This window comes from Oryzias latipes, chromosome 21 (assembly GCF_002234675.1).
Source record: "Oryzias latipes chromosome 21, ASM223467v1".
NCBI lineage: Eukaryota > Metazoa > Chordata > Actinopteri > Beloniformes > Adrianichthyidae > Oryzias > Oryzias latipes.
The window spans coordinates 23,429,310-23,441,997 of NC_019879.2; the positions used below are offsets into that span (position 1 = coordinate 23,429,310).

The 12,688-nt window shown below is 35.3% G+C and overlaps 1 protein-coding gene across 2 annotated transcripts in view; it reads right to left on the reverse strand.

The window, feature by feature from the left end:
• LOC101167256 (glypican-6) overlaps positions 1 to 12,688 on the reverse strand; it is a 117,981-nt gene that overhangs the window by 5,320 nt on the left and 99,973 nt on the right. The gene's annotated exons all lie outside the window — the stretch shown is intronic.

Sequence of the window (12,688 nt, forward strand, 5' to 3'; positions counted from 1 at the left end):
ATTTGAACATCAATTTTCATGAAAGGACCAAATAAATAAATGAAAAATGAAAAAAAACTACTTTAGACAGCAAAATTATCTCTATTTGCATTCAAAGCAAACTAGACTGAGATTGTACTATTTGATAAAATGCAGTTCAACTCAAACTGTTTTCCTACATTCCTACAAAGTCCAGCTCCAGTTGTCTTTTGAGAGATTTTAAAAGTGTTCTCAGCTGTCTTTTAAGTAAGGTTATGGAGTTTTCACAAAAAACAAAAACAAAAAAAAACAACAACCGCTGTGTCGAGTTCATTAGAAATTCAGCTCAGAATTGTGGACGGGACCGTTGGCGTAGAGCAACCCCGCCCCCCTTCCCATTCTTGTTACTGAGCGCTGGAAGCAGGGAGCTTGTGGCCCGCCCAACATAATTACCAAGCGTCACAACAATGTGATTGAAGTAGTTCTAAGAAATGCAATTTTTGGGACAAATTTTTTATATATGTCCTCTGTCATCAGAAAAATGCCACAAGAACATATTAAAACATCTAAGAAAAACAAGATTTTCCATCAGTTTGTCTTTAATGACAAGTTTTTCATAAGAAATAAAAAATGCATTTAGAATATTGTTATGCTAACAATTGTTATGCTTACAGCAGCTGTTATTCTATCTCATTAATACATTTATACTGAAACTACCCCAACTTTTCTTATTACCACATTATATCTGTGATTACACACCCTAACACATCTTCACTTGTGCTCTCCTGGGCTTCATTTTCCTTCTGCCCTGATTATCCAGAGTGTGTGTCAATGAAGAGTGGAAGCACACATGCTTGCAGCCATAATTTCAGCCTGAATGTCAGCCTGCAACGTGCCTTTCCATCATGGCCATGTGACAAAGTCAGATATCGTTTCCTGACTTGATCCTGTTGAACTCCAATCTTTCATCAAACACTGAATTTGACATGTTTTACTGAGGCTGAGGTAAAGCTCGATAGCAGCAGCTTGGGCCCCCCCATTATCTTTTTCCGTCTGACTTGCTGCTGGCTTACGTGAAATTGTAGTGAACCTGAGCAGAACATGAAAGGTGCTGTAGAGACTGCGCGACGCTGCTGTAGGCCCCGACACTGCTTTTGATGTGTTAATCCTGTCACACTGATGCCAAAGCACTTCTGCAGCTCTGATTCTGCCCAGAGGGTCACGGCTGCACTCACTTCTCAGCGATTGACTGGCAATGTTTGACTAAACATCACACCTTAAGTTTAGTTTAATAAGTAAAAGATGCACATTTCACCTTGGGATCTGTTGGCAAAGGCAGGTGGGAAAAGTGGGAGTTTTTCCAAGGAAAAGTGTACTCATTAGCACTGTAAAAATGGGACCAGCACCTCAATTATGCATGGTACAGTAATGCTTGAGATAATTCAAAACATGTCAAGTTACAGTTATCTCTGAATGTGGGATGAAGAACTTTTTTTATAGATAAAATTGAGTATTCTATATCACATCTGAATATATTCATGAGGCTAAAGAGCAGTCAATTAGACAATAAATTAGTAAAATAAAACAAAATGTATGTATTTGAAACACAAAAAATGTTAAAAAAAGAAAGGGAAATGAGTGAAAATGTTCACACTGCAAAAATGTGCGCTTACAGGCCTGAATGTGTTTTTTCTGTATGCGTCTTACTATAACACAACACTAAACAGATGCAATGTCCTACTATGAACACAAGATGGCACTATGCAGCAAAAAAAAAAGAGGCAACCAAATCTAAACAGGAAGATTCAGAGATAGCCATGTTTGTGATGATTATTTTTCCCATCGCTCTTCAACTTTGTTAGGCATAGATTACACAAATATAGGGAGGAGGCCTTTTGTGATGAAAGAATAAAAAAAGTAGCCAAACATCTCTGGAATTTTCAAACAAAATAGCAGAGCACTTTTTTGGTTTTACTGAATCCAAAAATGTGCAAAAGCATGAAGGCGATTCTTAAGATAATCAGCTACCTATTACAGCACTGACAGCTGTGACATCCTCATTACAACCACAATGAAGATCACAGGCACAGCACTTCCCCATCTCTCTCCCTTGAAAAGCAGGATATTACTTTCTATTTGTTTTCCCTGACATCCTAACAAATGACTGTTATCATGATATGTCATAGCTGCTGCGGTTGCTGATGACTTTAAAAATGGCATTAGTGCCTGATACTTTCCGTCCGTAACGAGAGCTGACAAGAGAGCTGATACAAGCATTCTGCTTTAGGAACCGCAATGAAACCCTGCCTGCATTTGAATCTGAACGCATCAGAGGTGCTGTCAAAACAAGGCAAATGTTTAAAAAGACATGTATAGCGCAGATATTTTCGGTGTTGGTTTGTCAAGTACGCAGAAAGTGTCGAGAAGCTCATTGATGTCAAACACACACTTTTAAGTGTTGTTCAGATATTTCACAACTAATGAGAAAAATAGGTGTTGACATGTAAATAAGCAGGTTAAAAGCAAAGACCGTCTACTTCCATTAGGGTTTTTTCTTTTTAAGCACAGGACGGCATTCAGATGCTTTTGTTTTGCAGTAAATGTGATCAATCATATTGTCATCCCAACAGACATATAGTCATTGTTAAACCTGTAACACACAGAAGTCAACCCCATCTTGGTTTGCACAGTCAGGGAGGAATTGTGATGGCTGAGCCAAGATAAGTTCTTTGGTTGAGAAAATGTAGTGACAAAGTGCATAACTATCTGATGCAAAAGTTTTGTGGTACAAAAATCCACAAGACAGTTTTCACTCAAACCACTATGAAATTCTTGGGGTTTGACTTGTTGCAGATGGCAAAAAAGAAAAACTTGATTTTCTGCCATCCACCTTGTAACTATCAGTTTTTTTTCCCTGTCAGAGTTCCTCTCTGGTTCACTGCATGCAGAGGAAATTTAAACGTTGTCCACTGCAGATAAAACACTTATTTAAGAAATAAGACTTTAAATATGATATTAATGTCAAAAGCAAATAAAGTGCTGGAAGAAAGAAGAGACATATAACTTGATTTAACCACCAAAATGTTCAGTAATAGGGCTAGAAGGGCATAAAACATGAGTACACTATTAAGGATGTAACAATCAATCGACATAATCGATGAATCGATTTATAGTCCTACGTTCCAACCAGATTGATCCGTCTCAGGTGAGTTTAAAATCAGATCGACCCAAACCATTAAAATCATTTCAAAATGAAACAAATTGATAATATCGATATTTTGCACGGTGGGTTTATTTCACTATAATGTAAAAACGACCAAGTGTCATCAAAGTTAACAAAACACGTGACGGAAGCAAAAAATGATCATTCCAGTCCAATGTGTGGAAACACGAAGAATTTAGCAAAGACATGTGACCATACAGTGTGGTAGAATGTTCCAACAATGTTCCCTTTGAATTATTTTGATGTGGAAAGTCACTCTGGTTGAATTTTTGGCTAAGGTAATTCAAAATTAACCAATATTGACTATGTATCGCATCGTCAACCACAAATTACAAAATGGATCAAATCTTTAAAATGAATGAGCTCTATGAATGACAATATATGTACAGTATTTATGTTGGTATTGGCATCGTGACATCTCTCTGAAAAACAATTGTCATTTTTTAGCAGCAACTTTTTAGCTGTGGTTTGTAAAAAAGAAAAAGGAAAATTATCAGTATCAAAAAGATGTTCGCATCTATCTAAGGAATAACGTTTTCGCCACTATTTTCCTTCTTGTAATTGGAACTTTTTTGTCTATTTATTTATATTTCCCTCATTTTTTATAACTTTATAACTTTTTTATAACTTTTTTATAACTTTTGATATACTTACTGGATTTTTACAAAGTATATATACGACTAGATGGAATTATGTTATGTGTAGATGTAATAACCTATAAGCTTATCACCAGTTTGCCATAAAGAAATCTCATTTTTACCAGCTGTTAGCTTTCTTTTGTTTTCTCCATTTTGACATACTGCCACTTCTTGTTCTACTCTACTTGCGCAAAACTTTCCACAATCCACCTCTTAGCACAAATGCCAAGTTAAAGCACTAACAGGATTTTCTCCTGTAAAAAACTTAGAAATGTTGTAAGAAAAAAGTCAGATTTAAAGAAACAAAATTTGAAGAGACAAAGCTTTACTTCACCTAACTTTCCTTTTTCAGACAGAAATGAATCAGTGCTGTTTTCTGCATCAAGTCAGTGATAAGATGCACCACCTCTATGCCACAGAATTATTTTAAACAATTAAACTTTGTACAAAAGATTGAAAATGCATTCCTAAATAAATGAGTAAAAATGTCTATAGAAATATTGATTATTCAAAACATTTTTAACTTCCTTCAATCTTTATTTCTTTTTATCTGAAAAAAAAATCATGTTGCGCAGTGCAAAAATGATTTTTTGGATTTGTTTCAGCAAAAACAAAACCCACAAAAATGATCATCTTTTGCTTCAGATTTGGCTTTTAATGAAATTTTAGCTTTTCATTTCTGTAGCAGTCCAGTCTTTCACACACTACTGTATGCTAACAGTGTAAATAAGCACGCTTTAAATGTGTTGAGGGGGACAGACACAGAAAAGCACCAAGTTGTGCTTTTGATTTCTTTTCTTATGCTCCACATGTCCTCTTGTCGCGAACCATAAATAATTTCATGGCGCCTTTCTCTTCCTATGTGCCTCTTTGCCATGAAGCTGCATGTTTTCCCCTCTCTTTGCTCTCTTTCTGTTACCTCAGTGCTGAGTGAAAGTGAAGGTTTCATGGCTAGCTGACCCATGTGATCTGTGAGGAAAACCTTGGCTTTCTCTCCAGGGATTTGCTGTGTGTGCTCAGCCTTCTCAGTGCAATTCTCACAGTACGATTCTCCAATGTTGTTATTTTGAGGAGGATTCCAGAAGCTCAGCTAACAAAACAAGCAGCATTTGAAGGAGGATTATTTAAGTAAGCTTAATTTTCTTGTTTTGATTTTCAATGGTAGTTCTTTACTGCCAGCAATTTTGCCAAATCACACACACACATTAAATTATCACCAATACTCTTCTTTTTTTTTTCCAGGTAATAGACTTTTACCTTTACAAAGTTTAATACAAACCAAAAAGTACGCAACGCTGCAGTTCTTCAAATTACCAGTGGAGGCTGATGTCAGAAGGGAGCAAATTCTGATTGACTCTAATGCTAAAAAACTCAATTTTTACATAAAAGTGATACTCCAACTATGAAAGAATTTGTGTTCCACACAGAAATTAAAATACGTTTGAGATGCTTTCCTTTTGCCATTACAACTTGATACCCAAAGGAACTTGATAGATTATTTTGAATGTATAAAATATTGTTGTGTATGATTGGATTTGTGTATGATTGAATATCTACAGTCTGGCCCAGGGACAAAGGACATCACCTTTGTCCCTGGGCCAGACTGTAGATATTTCATCCTTGCTAATGTTGATAAAAATGGTGATCAAATATATATTTTTTGGACAAATTACACAAAACTTTTCATTTCTATCGTGTGTATCACGAGTTTGTAAAATATTTTAGTATTACATGTGACTGTACATGCACACAGTCTGGATTTCAATATCTTTTTTTTATCTTTATTGCTTCATTTTCTAACAATGACAATAAAAGTGTGACTTTTTTTAAATCAGTTGTTTGATTTAGATTTAGTGTGGTCTGTGGCATTTTTGAGTTTGTTTTTTCTCTGCTGCGGAATTTTCTCTTCTAATTTATCTTTAAAACTGGTTTTGAGGCAATACTAGATTTCCCTCTTTTTAGCACAACCCACGTTTCTTCTTTTAAGAAATATTTTATATTTTATATATTAGACAAAACTCAATTCAAAGGAGCAAATGAATCATTTTTTACTTAAAAATCACAAATAAATCAAACTGTATATTATCTTTTATAACAAAGATCAAACATGTAAAGATAAACTAAAAATGTATAAATCCCCAAAAAACAAATCAATGAAAAGGTCAAAAAATGTGCAAAAGTCTTAAAAACAGGGAAAGTTTAATAAATATATATGGGTATGGACTGTATACTTTCTTATAGTGATTGGTTTTATCAATAGATAACGGTGTTAGTGGGCTTTGTATTCACAGAAGCTCAAAATATTTATCATGATAGTCATCATCTGTTTTGCTTGTTTGTGGCGACGTGCAGACCATAGGTCTCTGCTACTGCAGCGGGGATAAAAAAAACAACAACTACAGAGCATCTGTGCTTTCACCACTGGTTTGCAGACACCCGCGCCTATTCTCTGATCAAAATCTGATGTGTCGCTTGCTTTGAAGCTGCAGTCACACTCCTGGCAACGGCACAATGTCAGGGGCTTAAGCTGTGGGACGAAGCCTGGACATGCCTTTCAAAGAGAAAAAAAAAAGATGTGGTCAGAATCTCTAACTTTTTACCCAGAAAATGTACTGCAGTCAAGGCGTTGTTGAAGCTAATCTACAATAGTCAGCCTCCCCAATGGCTTTTCTTCAAGCTTGCTAAAAAACGCCTCTGACTTGTTGACAATGAGCCTCTTTCTGTGTTCTGCTGCAAATTTGAGTTCTATCTAATCATAGACTCTCCAACAGGTCCCGCCACTTAAACCACAAGGGGCACACAAGTCCTTTATCAACTTGTTTTCTCTGGCAACCACTCTCCCCGTCTGCACTAAAATTGGTTTTTCATTTGATACAAATGCAGGATTCATCCTGCATCTCAATTACAGAGGTCAGGGAGTTGGTTCGGCTCATTCCAGGACCACGCCACAGTCGCTCCGAAGTGACCACTCTGAGGAATGACTGAAAACATTCTCACCAGGAGAAAGGCCACGGTGAAAATAACTCTGCCTCTTCATCATATTCTTGATTGAGTCATAAGGTTGACAGAGTTGAACCCAAACAACTTTTCAAACTGCCACAGCAGCAAATATCGAAAAGATGAAGACCTTGTTAAAAAATTGTGTTTTGGGGTTTTTAAACATGTTCGTTTAGCATTGTTCTCATCATGGAGGACATATAGTAAGAAAATTAAGATTAAAATTGTATTTCGGAGTATTTTCTTTATTCAAATCGCAGTGAATCGGGAGCAGACGCAGAAAAGTAATTTGAAAAAAAAGAAACAAACATCTGTGATTTAGAAAATACAATAGGCGGGCCACCAGTTCCCTGCTCTGCCTCACTATGATGCATCCACCTGTAGATGAATAGATCCACGTTTGCAGTTGGCATCTGAATCAAAACTGTACGGCTGGAATGCTCCAATTTTGCTTGCCATTTTTGTTGCACCAGTGATGTTAGGTTTAGGGTGTGAGGGGCTGTAAGTCAGCAGGAGAGCGTGTTAACAAAGGGATTAGGAGGAAATAAGGCCAGGCTTATTCTGCGCCAACAGTCAGACTCAGAGGTGAATTTCTGATTAACTACTGTCGCTCTGCAGAAACTATGTCCTTGATTTTTGGCTAAAAACGGCATAATCATAATTAAAAGATTGCTAGGAATCCTTTTATAATAGAAAGAAAGACGATTGGAGTGGGATTTTAAATAACTGTGTTAAATCTAGTGTTTCAAACCTAAGTGGAACCTTTTTTATAACCATTATAAGTATGTTTTCATTTCTCATCCAGTAAACAGAGATCTGTAAAGGCCATATTTCTTCACCAAGTAAGGGAAATCTCAAACTGTTTACTGTGTGGCTCTAACAATAGTGGAGACAAGACAGAAAAAACAGCACAACCACATGTAAACTGTGGACTGAATAGATGACATCATGGAGTTCAGTCTTCTATTGCTGGGCTACACTGTATGTTCAAAATAAATCTATTTTTGGAATGATTTAGCAAGCTCTCATGCTTTTTCATCTTGTTTTGCTTTGAATATGTCCAAGGATAAATTTCCTGTTGCAAGACTCTAACATGACTCGACTTGTCCGCAAAGCATCGACCTCAGCAGGGATTTTCTTGTTTATTCCATTGACAACAAAGTCAGACTGTCATTACGCCACTCTTACTGCACATGAGGGAAACATATCTCAAAATTAAGAATTGCACTGCAATTTATCTTATTACCTTATTGGATGAGACTCTGGACATGACAAAAATGGAAAACTATCAATTACTTAGCGCCAAGAGACTGAAAAACTCATGCTGCACATTATGTTTGTGCATTAATGCAATTGCATTTGGATCAGTAGATGATAAAATGAATACAGAGAGCAATCTCTGTGCCAATCTGAGGACACACTTTTTTTCATTGTGTTTTTCATAATTGTTGTAGGGAAAGCTCATAGCTTTAATTTAAAGTGATGATGAATCTTTGACATATAAACATGAAACATGTTTTTTCCCCTAAAAATAAACCACAAAGGCAGCAAAAGACAATGATTACTCTGAGTCGATTTGATCCGATTTGATCATTTTTAAAAAGGATCAGAAGATAAAAAAGGCATTAAGACAACAAAAGAGCTGCTTCTTAATCTAACAAAACTATGCTGTCGTCCCGTGTGATTTAGGACACGATAGAAGTGACGCATCATTAGTCTTGAGTCATAACACAGCTGTTGTGCAACACGCCCAACTATACATTTGTCTGTAAATAACAGATTCTTGGGAAAGATCTGGTCATGTAATGTTCATGAGTGAGAATTCCCATTACTATTGAACTGCATTCTAGGTCATGTTCAGTGGCCCGTTTTACATTTTACAGCCTGAGACCATTTGCTGCGTCCCATGATAACTGCACAGCTTGGCAATATGGTTTATCATAGAGAGCAAAATTTATCACACGACGATCCTGTGGTGAGGACACAAAAAGGAACGACAGAATATTGATGAAACAGTGGCGAGTTTGTGCAAGGGATTTGCCCAAGGCGACGACAGAAGAAGTTTGAAAAGGGAGAAGATTAAAGGAAAGCTATGCTCTGTGGAGAACAGAGGAATCATCTGCAAGGCTGCCTTCCCCTGCCGGCCCTGTTCCCTAGAGAGCAAACCAGCTTTGAGTGTAATGGGGCCAATGTGCCTTGTTAATGTATTGACACATGTGAAACGTAGCATTTCCTTCGTGGCATCAGCTTCAGTCCATGAGTGAGATTGTGAGATTCATCTCGTTTCTCCATGAATGATGACTGCCATTGCCTGTTAATGAAGCAAATCCCCAAAAATAATTAAATAAATAAAACGGAAGGGCAAAGCTTTGGATTTGAGCATTGGAGGAATCTCTGCAAGATGTGTTGCAAATCTGATAGAGATATAGCCTATAAAAAAAAGGGAACCAGGTATCAATAATTTCCCTTGTAGTAATATGCAAATAGTGTTCCCTCGCTATATCGTGGTTCACCTTTCACATTCAAGCTGTTTTACAGTATTTTTCAGTACAATTTCTTATGCAATGATTAATTTTCCTAGGGGATCAATAAAGTACTACTTTATTGTATTGCTTGTTTTTAATTATTATTATTATTTTACAGTGCACTGTAAATATCTTGATCGGCTGTTGACCATTGTCAACAAATCTCTTGTTAGGTCTCCTGTAAAGGATGCATTCAGTTTGCAAAATTTACATAAAACTTAAATGGTGATCAAATCTTTGTTTTCATTCTGCAATGAAAAGGATTTTTGGTAACACTTTATATTAAGATTCCTTAACAAGCTTTGTTAGCACATTAACAAGCATTATAAATGAATTTATAGAGTGTTAGGAAGACATTTATTAGTACAATAAGTCTAATAAGGTTTATTAAATTACTTAGTTAACACATTTACAAACATTATTATTAGGATGTTTTTAAGATGCTAATGATGCATTTACTGATATTATAGGTGCTTAACAAATGTGTCAGTGTTAATAAGCTTAATAAGATTTATTAACAACCTTTGTTAACAAATTAAGAAGTATTATTATTGTTTGGGGTTCTAGTAAAATATTTATTAGCATTATAGACGCCTGACACAAGCCTAAGTGTTCATAAGCTTAATAAGTTTTATTAACTTACTTAACAAATTAATAGGCTTTATTAATGTGTCAGATGCTAGTAATATATTTATTAGCATTATAGATGTCTTGCAAATATTTGAAAGTGTTAATAAGATTTATTAACATCTAAAGTCAGACCATTGTCTTCTAAATCCATATTACTAAACTGCTTATAAGCTTTACAAATGTATTAATTAACTTTGTTAATAGTTTATTAATTGTTTTGCAGCACCTCATCTAAAGTGTGGATGTTTTTTAGCACAAACAACCACAAAGCATAAAGATTGTAAAAAGAACTTTATGACATTAAAACAAACTAAACATACACAAATCGTTCTGTAAAAGATATATAATAATTTAATTCAGACAAATAAAATTTTTTAAAACATATATACTGTTGTTGGATGACTAGCATCATAACTAATAAGGATAAAGTAGCATCTATCCTGAGTGAAACATTCATTGCAAATCCCATCACCAGGAGACAATTCTCTGCATTCAATGCCAACTGCATTCAATCACTGTTGCCTTGCTTCAAAGTCCACAAGAAAGTTGCACAAGCCAGTCATTTTTGAAGACCGAAAGCAAAAAACCTACAGGAGCCATGCTAAAGCTAACACGCTAACCTGCCCATTCATAATCTTTGATTATGAATCAAAGATGGGCAGGTTAACTAATGTCACCATTGGCTAATGAATCTGTCAATCAAACTCGCCATCATCATGGCGTGCTCACTTTCAGCCAATTGAATGGCCTCTGAGACTTTGCTTTCACACAGGTGACAAAAAAAGCCCCGCTCATCTTTGATTCTGTACCGGTCGGTCGTTAGCGTGTTAGCTTTAGCATGGCTCCTGTAGGTTTATTGTCTTCGTTCTTCAAAAATGACTGGCTTGTGCAACTTTCTTGTGGACTTTGAAGCAAGGCAACAGTGATTGAATGCAGTTGGCATTGAATGCAGAGAATTGTCTCCTGGTGATGGGATTTGCAATGAATGTTTCACTCAGGATAGATGCTAATACTTTATCCTTAGCTATGATGCTAGTCATCCAACACCAGTATATATGTTTTTAAAAAAAAATTATTTGTCTGAATTAAATTATTATATATCTTTTACAGAACGATTTGTGTATGTTTAGTTTGTTTTAATGTCATAAAGTTCTTTTTACAATCTTTATGCTTTGTGGTAAAAAACGTCCACACTTTAGATGAGGTGCTGCAAAACAATCAATAAACTATTAACAAAGTTAATTAATACATTTGTAAAGCTTATAAGCAGTTTAGTGATATGGATTTAGAAGACAATGATCTGACTTCAGATGTTAATAAATCTTTTTAACACTTTCAGGTATTTGCAAGACATCTGTAATGCTAATAAATATCTTACTAGCATCTGACACATTAATAAAGCCTATTAATTTGTTAAGTTAGTTAATAAAACTTATTAAGCTTATGAACACTTAGGCTTGTGTCAGGCGTCTATAATGCTAATAAATATCTTACTAGAACCCCAAACAATAATAATACTTCTTAATTTGTTAACAAAGGTTGTTAATAAATCTTATTAAGCTTATTAACACTGACACATTTGTTAAGCACCTATAATATCAGTAAATGCATCATCAGAAGCTTGAAAACATCCTAATAATAATGCTTGTAAATGTGTTAACTAAGTAATTTAATAAACCTTATTAGACTTATTGTACTAATAAATGTCTTCCTAACACTCTATAAATTCATTTATAATGCTTGTTAATGTGCTAACAAAGCTTGTTAAGGAATCTTAATATAAAGTGTTACCGGATTTTTCAATGAAAGGTTTGAACTTTGAAAGTTTAAGCAAGAGTAATAAAAAGGAAAATTGTTCATGTCTGTCTGAGAAAAGTGTATAAAATGTGTAGTGAGGGATTTTACAGCCTTGAAACATGCTACATGCTACGTCTCAAATATTCACCAATCGCGGGTTATGTTTAGAATGAAACTCCTGCGATAAATGAGTGACCAGTGTACATCTCTGCATAAAGGAAAATTGTATTAAGATGTTAAAATTACAACCAAATAACAACCAAGCAATTACACACTATGGATAAAACTGGACAATAACAATCATAAAAATACTGATGAAGTGTATTGTGTGCAACACAGGGTTCTTAATGAATTTAAAAGGAAAAAGAATCAAATTTTGACAGATTGGATTTGACAGTGAAGATTTAAAAACGCTAGAGCTAAACAAAAAATCTTATAGAAGTATTCCTATCTGTGCTGTAAACATTTTATTGCACGAATACTTTGTTTATATCTTTTCAGTGCTGCAACTACAACACATTTCTTTTTATAAACCGATACCAACTGACTGATGGCGCCACTTGGGATGAGTGGGAAAACGTTGATAGATTTTCAGTCCAGAGGACTGAACACCAAGACGTCACCTGGATAAATGAGAAACTTCACTGACAGCCAATATCAACACTATCTTTGAGCAGACAAAAAACTTTAACTTGACAGGAATAGGACCAAATAAAATGTGGAAAAATCTTTTTAAGCTTGTATAACTTTTACATATGTAGTTATGTTTTGACATGTTCCTAATAACCAGTTTTATGCATCTATACGTTTCTATTCTACCCATCCTCCAAACGGGCAGAATTTTCTGGTGGAGCCTGAAAAACCCTGAGGAGGTCACCATGTTGTGGAAGGATATGTTTGACAATGTGTAATGTACATTT